Genomic DNA, 6,930 nt, shown 5'->3' with positions numbered 1-6,930 from the left:
GAAGCTGCCAGAACCTGAGTTATCCTGATTGCATTTCCACAATATTCAAATTGTTTCTTCCTGGCTGCTTGAAAATTCTCTCCTTAATTTGGGAATTGCAGAACCTCGCTATAATAATCCTAGGATTTTTCTTTTTGCGATGTTTTTTCAGGAGGTGATTGGTGTATTCTTTCACCCTCTATTTTGTTCTCTGGTTCTAAAACATCACAACAGTTTTCTTTGAGAACTTCCTGGAGGTTGATTTCTAGGTTCTTACTTTGATCATGGCTTTCAGGTAGTCCAATAATTTTTAAATTATCTCTCCTAGATTTATTCTCCAAATCGGTGGTTTTTCCCATGAAATATTTCACATTGACTTCTTTTCTTTCATTTGTTTGGATCTGGTTAACAGCATCTTGATTTCTCATAAAGTCATTAGCTTCCATTTGCTACAATCTAATTCTGAAGCAATGATTCTCCTCAGTGAGCTTTTGAGATTCTTTATCCATCTGGAAAATTCAGCTTTTCAAGGTATTCCTCTCCTCATTACCTTTTTGGACCTCTTCTGCCAACTGAGTTAGTCTATTTTTTAAGGTGTATTTTCCTCAGTCAGGCTGTTAACTCTCATTTCGTAACTTTCTTGCATCCTTCTCATTTATCTTCCCAATTTTTCCTCCACTTCTCTTATCTGCTTCTTGAGGTCCTCTATGGCTTGTAACCATCTCGTATTTTCCTTTGAAGCTTTTGGTGCAGGAGTTCTGACTTCACTGTCTTCCTCCTGTTCCATGCTTTGCTCCTTTTTGTCCCCAAAATAGGAGTCTAATGTTGCAACCTTCTTTCTGCTTTGTTTCCTTTGCCTGGTCATGTCGCCCCTCACTCACTTGACCCCTGAGCTTTTTACCACAGTAGGACTCTGCCACCAGACAGGGGACCTTTTGTCCCAAATGCTGGGGTTTTCTCAGCTGCTGGAGGATTAGATGGGTGCCCTCTCTGAGGTCTCCACACTCTCTGGCAAGCTGGCCAAACACCCCAGGACTTCTACCCTATACTACAATCCAGATCCTCCCAGGTTAAAGCAAAAGCGATTATCCCTCAGACTGGTCTCTTGCTCCCCCTACATTCTGCAGGCCAGGAGCTGAAGCTTCCAGGTGGTACTAGCTTTCTCTGCCACTCATCTCAGTGGCTTCTTCCCTGGGGGCAAAAGCCATGCACTCCCACTTACTAGGTCCCAAAGTCCAGACTGCACTGACCTCTCACTTTGTCTTTCGCATCTTTTTGTTGATAATTCTGGAAATGGCCACAGCTGCTGCAGATCTAGAGTCCCTCCACCTGGCAGCAGGTAGCTGGTCAGACCTACCCTGGGGTTGCAACCTCGGCTTGCAAATGGCTGGGTTTGGCTCCCAGAGCACTTTGCTGGCCGATTCCTGCTGGCCTGCCAGGCTGTCCTCAGGGGGAGGTTAGCTTTTTTGTGTCATTTTGTGGGTTCTGCAACTACAAAGTTTGTTCAGAGTCCCCTTTATACATTGATTAGGGAAGCTGGAAGCCTGAACGGCTTGGAGGTCCTGCTTCTACTCCGCCATCTTAACTATGCCCCCCCAAGAATTGAAATTCTACATTCTAAATTTGTGACTCCTGGTCTGCAATCACATCCTCAAATGAGAAGGGTCCCTGCTTCCTGGTACTAAAAGCACTAGATGCTCTTTTCTACCCTCGAACTTTGAGCAGGGGTGCTCAGGTCAATGCTTGGTACCTTAAGCATTGATTTCTCACTTGGAATTTTGACTGGGAACTGAGTATTGACAATGGAGATACCAAATAGCGCTAGGTCTTGTGACCAGTGTGAAGTGGACAACCAAGCAATAACAGGACAACAATGCCAATTACAGGTTGATAGGAGTGTTTATTAGCCGGCTGGTGACTGCCTCCCTGAGACTTAGGGAAGACATCCCCAAGCCTTCTGCAGAGCAAGTTTTTATAGAGAACAAAATGTTGTTAACAACGAAATGTGGCTAACAATGAAATTTACAGTTTAAGACAGGTGATACCACAAGGAGGTAGGGGATTAAGCAGAGCATGAAAGCCAACAAGGTATGGTGCTGTTTCCAGCAAAGCCTTGGGTACAAACTTATCTGTCTCTGGGGTTCAAGGATGTGATGTTTCTAGAAACACAGGTGGAAAGTCCCTAAACTGCTGTGGCCTAACAGGTGGTTTCCAGGGACACTGGTGGGGCTCCTTCTTGCAGGTTGTGACTGGGAGGGGCTTAGGTGTCTATAATTTCTAATGGACACTTCAAGTCCTAGCATAGGGGACCCCTGGAATCTTAACCCTCCTCTCCCCTGTCCCTTTCCCACTCCGACCCCATGCCCTGGTTATAGTCAACATGAGCATGGATCAACTATACAATGACTCCCAGATCTTTTTTTTTAATTATTGATTTATTTACTTTTAGTTTACAACATTGACTTCCACATTCCCTTGATTTCCAAATTTTCACCCCCTCCCTCTCTTCCCTACTCCCCCCAATGTCGGCCTGCAATCAAATATAGGATCCACAAATACCTTCATATTAAACATTAGTCAGGTGGTAAAGAAGGATGGTGAACAATGAGAAAGAGGAAACAAAACAAAAAAAAGAGAGAGGAAATAGTTTTCTTCAGTCTGCATTCAGACTTTGCAGTTCTTTCTCTGAATTTGGATATCTCTTTTCATCACGATTCTTTTGTAGTTGTCTTATAACCTTTCATTGCTGAAAGGAACCCAGTCTATCAAAGTTAATGAATCCCAGATCAATGAGAATTTCCAAGTGAATGATTCTCCCCAACAGGAAGATAAACACAAAAATTGAGGACACAAGCACAAAAAGCACTCGAAGAAGGGAAAAGACTGGGAAAAGTCCAAGCATAGTCACAGTGAGCAAAAGATTTCTCAGAGAAGAAACACAGAGAAAAGCAGAAAACCAAACACTAAGATGCCATCTCAGAGACAAAGACACAGGAAGAGATAGAGATGAGGAGAGGAAAGGAAGAAAAAGGGAGATCATCTTCCGGTGCAAAAATAAAGAAGGGCAAAGAAAACCACTCCTCTAGTCCACCTAGTATTAAAGATGCTTCAGATGATGTGTTTGCTCCACCTAAAGAAGTTACTGAGCCTTTGAAGAGACCTCGAGAGGATGGCGATGCTGATTCTAAAGCTGAGAAAATAAAAACAGAAGCCAGCAAGAAGATGAAGAGATGGAAGCCGGAGGAAGAGGAGAGGAAATAAAAAGGATGATAAGAGGACATAGAAGAGAAATTAAATAAAAAACAACTTCCTGAGCCAGCGAAGCTGAAGAAAGAGGAGGAGCAGAAAAGGAGGAAAAGTGCCAGCCTGCAGCACCATCCTCAAGTGGACATTCCTGGTACATAAAGATTCTGTTTCCTTTTGCTGCTGCTGCTTTTGTTTGGGCTGCTGTTTTTGCTGCTGCTGCTGCTTTTATTTGGGCTGCTGCATTTGCTGCTGCTTTTTCTTTTTGCTGCTGCTTTCTCTAAGCCTTAATGGCCTGCAGTGAGCCTTTGCTCCGGAATATGATCACTTTACCCACAGCCTGGATCTGAGTTCGAGCAGCCTCCTTTTCCCCCTTCATTCTCCCTGCCTTCCCACTTCTGCTCAAGCCGAGGCTATAGCCGACAGAAGGCCCTATGACTCCTAGATCCATGTAGATTTCCAAGCAAATGATGGTCTCAAACACAAGGATAAACACAAAAATAGAGAACACATACACAAAAAGCACAAAAATAAGAGAAAAAATCAGGAAACGTCCAAGCACAATCATAGTGTGCACAAAGGAGAAGAAACAGAGAAAAAGGAGATTGTATTGACATGCATGGAGATGCCAGCCCAGACGCATAAAGACAAGCACAAAGCTAGAGATGAGAAGAAGGAAGGAAGCCAAGGGAGACCAGCTGAAGGTGCCAAGATAAAGGAGAATGAAAATGGTTCCTCCAGTGTGCCCGGTATTACCAATGGTGAGGGCTACTCTGCTGCATCTAAAGAAGCTTTCAAGAACCCTCCAGATGATGCCAATGCTGATTCTAAAGCCAAGAAATAAAAAGAAAAGCCAGCAAAAAGGAGAAGAGGTGGAAACCAGAGGGAGAGGAGGCTACCAAACCAAGGAAGACCAAGAACAAAGACGCACAAGATAACCTGAAGACAGAGGAGGAGCAGAAATGGACGTGGTGGGAGCAATAGTGCCACCTGAAGTCATCAGGTGGAAATTCCTGCAACACAAAGGTCCTGTGTTGGCTCCACCTGCCAGAAGATGTCAAACTCTGCTGTGATGGCAAAGTTGTGAAGCTGAGTCCCAAAGCAGAAGAGGTGGCTACATTCTTTGCAAAAATGCTTGACCATAAATGTGCCACCAAGGAGATATTTAGGAAAAACTTCTTCAAGGACTGGAGAAAGGAAATGACAAAGGAAGAGAAAAACAGTATCAGCAGTCTCACTTCAGTCAGATAAGCCAGTATTTCAAAGCCCAATCAGAAGCATGGAAGCATGGAAGAAAAACTGAAAATCCAAGAGGAAAATGAAAGGCTATTGACAGAGTATGGTTTCCTGGGATCTAGGTGGCAGTGAATAGAGCACCGGCCCTGGTGTCAGAAGGACCTGAGATCAAATCTGGCCTCAGAAATTTAAGACAAAACTAGCCATGTGACCTTGGGAAAGTCACTTAACTCCAATTGCCTTACCTTCCCCCCTCCAAAAAGCAAAAAGCAAAAGAAAGAGGGTGGTTTCTGTGTTATGGACAATCACAGAGAGAGAATTGCCAAATTCAAGATGGGAATGTAGAAAAGACAGATTATGCCTAAAGATATACTATCAACTGTAGCAAGAGGCCAAAGTTCCTTCTCCTCCCCCTGACACAAATGGAAAGAAGTTGGACATGACAACAAGGTTACCTGACTGATGTGGTGGACTGAGAATATCCAAGGATCCATCAAGTATATTATGCTGAATCCTAGCTCATGAATCAAGGGGGAAAAGAATTGGCAGAAATGTGAGATAGCTCAGGGATTGAAGAAGGGTGTAGACAAGATCTAGAACCAATAACAAGAAGATTGGTGGGCCAAGGAAATGAAAGTACAGCAGAGGGCTATAGCATTATATAAACTTGCCCTGAGATCTGGTAATGAGAAGAAAGAAGGGGGTACTGTAGTCTGTACTTCCCTCCAAGTAGAGCATATTGACATACGTCTAAAGATGAATGGTCATGAATATCTAGTTGAGTTTGATTTCTTAGGGAAGGATTCTATATAATACTATAAGAAGATCCATGTTGAGAAAAGGGTTTTTTTAAGAACCTTTAGCCATTTATGGAGAACAAGCAGCCTGAGGATTATTGTTTTGACATACCGAACACCAGGATCATCAATAAGCACCTTCAAGATCTCATGGAGGGCTTGACAGCCAAGGTCTTTTGTACATACAATGTACTCATGCTACAGCAGCAGCTAAAGGAGCTAACTGACATCGATGGAAATATCCCAGGAAAGAAACTTTCTTATAACCATACCAATAGAGCTGTTGTGATTTTTTTGTTACCATCAGAGACACCTACAAAGACATTTGAAAAGTCCATGTTGAACCTGCAGACCAAGATTGATGCCAAGGAGCATGGGCTGGCCAAGGTCCAAAGAGATCTGAAAAATGTCAAAGCCTAGGCCAAAATCTGGAAAGATGCCCAGTCCAAAACGGAGTAGAGGCTAAGAAGAAAACTGTGCAGATTCTGGAGAAGCAGTAGAGTGCTATTTTGACCTACTCTATGTTAATAAATCTGACAATCTAAGTGAAATTACTGAACACTTACAAAAATAAAAATTGTCCAGATTAACAAAAAAGGAAATAAAATACTTAAGTAACCACATTTTAAGGAAAAAATTGAACAAGCCATCAATGAAATCACTAAGAAAAAAATCTCCAAGGTCAGATGGATTTATAAATGAATTCTACCAACAATTAAAAAAAAAACAATTGACTCTAAAACTATATAACTATTTTGAAGAATAGATGGAGAAGTAGTTATACCAAATTACTTTTTATGACATAAATATGGTATTAATAGCTAAACCAGGAAGAGCCAAAACAGAGAAAGAAAATTATAGACCAATTCCTCTAATGCACATAGATGCAAACATTTTAACTAAAATATTAGCAAAGAGATTACAGCAACATATCTCTAGGATTATACACTATGACCAGGTAAAATTTATACCAGGAATGCAGGGCTGGTTCAGTATTAGGGAAACTATCAGCATAATTTACCATATCAATAACAAAACGAACAGAAATCATATGATTTTCTCAGCAGATGCAGAAAAAGCATCTGACAAAATACAATACCCATTCCTTGTTGAGAAATGAAACCACAAAAACTTTTAAAAAGAAAAATAAGAACCCATTGGGGCAGCTAGGTGGCACAATGAATAGAGCACCAACCTTGGAGTCAGGAGGACCTGAGTTCAAATGGCCTCAGACACTTAACACTTACTAACCATATGACTTTGTACAAGTCACTTCATCCCAATTTCCCTGTCTTCCTCCCTCCAAAAATCAGAGAGAGACAGAGAGACACACAGACAGACAGACAGACAGACAGAGGCAGAGACAGACAGACAGAGACAGAGAGAGGCAGACGGAGACAGACAGAGAGAGAGAGAGAGAGAGAGAGAGAGAGAGAGAGTTCTCAGCAGATGCAGAAAAAGCATCTGACAAAATACAATACCCATTCCTTGTTGAGAAATGAAACCACAAAAACTTTTAAAAAGAAAAATAAGAACCCATTGGGGCAGCTAGGTGGCACAATGAATAGAGCACCAACCTTGGAGTCAGGAGGACCTGAGTTCAAATGGCCTCAGACACTTAACACTTACTAACCATATGACTTTGTACAAGTCACTTCATCCCAATTTCCCTGTC

At 42.1% G+C, this 6,930-nt stretch overlaps 1 pseudogene; it reads left to right on the top strand.

Annotated features, from left to right (window-relative positions):
• Positions 1-1,781: 1,781 nt before the first annotated feature.
• On the top strand, positions 1,782-5,755 carry LOC138174533 (DNA topoisomerase 1-like; annotated as a pseudogene).
• Positions 5,756-6,930: the final 1,175 nt, after the last annotated feature.

This window comes from Petaurus breviceps, unplaced genomic scaffold (genome assembly GCF_028583685.1).
Source record: "Petaurus breviceps papuanus isolate PSGF00001 unplaced genomic scaffold, PetGlider_PUasm1.0 689, whole genome shotgun sequence".
Classification (NCBI taxonomy): Eukaryota; Metazoa; Chordata; class Mammalia; order Diprotodontia; family Petauridae; genus Petaurus; species Petaurus breviceps.
Note: the sequence above shows the minus strand (reverse complement) of the source record. Positions and strands in the feature narration are given on the sequence as shown.